The following is a 1,929-nucleotide window of genomic DNA, read 5'->3' as shown; positions in this document are numbered from 1 at the left end:
GCATTCACTTTGGCTATGTATATACTAAAATTGGAATGATACAGAGATTAGCTTGGCCCATGTGCAAGGATGACATGCAAATTTGTGAAGTGTTTCATATGTTTTACAACAGACTTTGCAACACAAACCCTAAAGTCAGGGAGAGCTTGGAGTGAAGTGTTTCAAGCTCTATATGAAAATACCTTGCAACCCAGACTGACCTAGACCCCAAAGTTATCTTTCAAACTTGATAGAGAAATAAGATACTGTATTTCCATGATAAAGATTTCTTTAGGTAAAGAAATTTGTGACTACCAAACCAGCACTCCAAGAAAAGAAACTCTCAAGGATATCCTAGGAAGAGATTTAAATTAAAAAAAAAAAAACTAACAATACCAAAGAGTCCAATAGAGTGACTCCACAAGGGAATGCAAGCAATTAAGTAGAAGGAAAAGAAAAGGAATCAGCTGCACGAAAATAATACAGAGACATGGATAAGTCACTACCTATCAGTTATAATCATGAATATGAATGGTCTCAGTTCACCAATGAAAAAACACAGACTAACAGAATGAATCAAGAAGAGGGCTGGAGATTTAGCTCAGTGGCTTAAGTGCTTGCTTGATAAGTGCAAGGTCATGAGTTCGATCCCCAGTACCAAAAAAAAGAATGAGTCAAGAAGAAAGGTCTAACAATATACTATATAAAAGAAATACATTCACCCTAAAAAGAAATTCACAGAGTAAAAGTCAAGACTGAAAATCAATATTCCATGTAACAGGAACCTAGAAAAAAGTAAGAATAACAATCCTAATTGCAGACAAAGTGAGTTTCAAGCCAAAACTGATTAGAAGAGACAAAGTCACTACATACTGGTTAAGGGTGCAATTTGGTGGGAAGAAATAACTATAAACATATGCACATTGAGTACTGGCAAAACAAACTTTATAAATCAAACACTAATGGACATGAAAAACTAGGTAAGCACCAGTACAGTTCTAATGGGGGACCTCAATAGCCCATTGTTACACATGGACACATCTAGTAGACAAAAAAGAAATCAACAAATGTCAGAGGTAAACCAAACCTTTGAACAAATGGATTTAGTAGACATCTACAGAATTCTACCCAACAGAATATACATTCTCAGCAACACATATGACTATCTACAAAATAGACCACATACTAGCTCATAAAGCATACTTAAGTAAATGCAAAAGAATTAAATTATCCCACACATTTTTATAGTATGGTGAAACTAGAAATCAATGTTAAAAACCACTACAACTATGCAAACACATGGAAGTCAAATAATATCCTCTTGAATACTCAGTGGATCATAGATGAGATTCAAGAAAAAATTAGATAGGGCCTTTCATCCATTTGGGTCCTGGGGGTTACTTTGCTCCTCCACCAGGACCAGAGGCTGAGATCAGCCCTGAAAGATCATGTTAGAGGTCCCATAAGAAGGGAGCTTTGTTTTCCTGCTTCATACATGTGTAGTGGTTGGGTACTTGACTCACAGGCACACTAAGCCCTGAGCTGGACCAGGGCCTTAGGTCTTTCTCCTTAGGTCCTGATCCTGGCCTACTTTGCCCCAGAGTAGTTTAGTCACCACAGGATGTGTACACTTGGACATGTTATTATTTGTTCAATGCACAAGTGAGGACATGCATACCCCAAGCTCTTCTGCTACATATGCCCCATTGGTTCCATTGCACATTACAAGAAGGGGGTGATCAGAGAGGGGACTGTTGTGGAAGAGAAGCTAAAGAATGGAAAAGAATGAGTGTCTGAAGCTATTCACCTCAGAGGGAAGCTCTCTACTGTTGCTGTAGGAATTTAAAGGTCACCACACAGGCAGCTATCCTGTCATCACAGCCTTCTCTTGATACAAGGTCCCATACAGGATTACATAGTGGAGTGTGGAGAAGAGCCAAGAGTGGGAGC

The 1,929-nt window shown here is 38.6% G+C and overlaps 2 non-coding genes across 2 annotated transcripts; both read left to right on the top strand.

Annotated features, from left to right (window-relative positions):
- On the top strand, window positions 1–104 carry LOC111753653 (U6 spliceosomal RNA). Its single transcript, XR_002788441.1, has one exon. It is a non-coding gene; the product is annotated as a U6 spliceosomal RNA (small nuclear RNA).
- A 1,244-nt stretch (window positions 105–1,348) lies between these two features.
- Window positions 1,349–1,478, top strand: LOC111753623 (small Cajal body-specific RNA 20). Its single transcript, XR_002788422.1, has one exon. It is a non-coding gene; the product is annotated as a small Cajal body-specific RNA 20 (non-coding RNA).
- The last annotated feature ends 451 nt before the right edge of the window (window positions 1,479–1,929 follow it).

Source organism: Cavia porcellus, unplaced genomic scaffold (genome assembly GCF_034190915.1).
Source record: "Cavia porcellus strain 051 isolate PalLab524CR breed Dunkin Hartley unplaced genomic scaffold, mCavPor4.1 scaffold_14, whole genome shotgun sequence".
NCBI classification, from domain to species: domain Eukaryota; kingdom Metazoa; phylum Chordata; class Mammalia; order Rodentia; family Caviidae; genus Cavia; species Cavia porcellus.
This window is presented reverse-complemented; position numbering and strand designations above follow the sequence as displayed.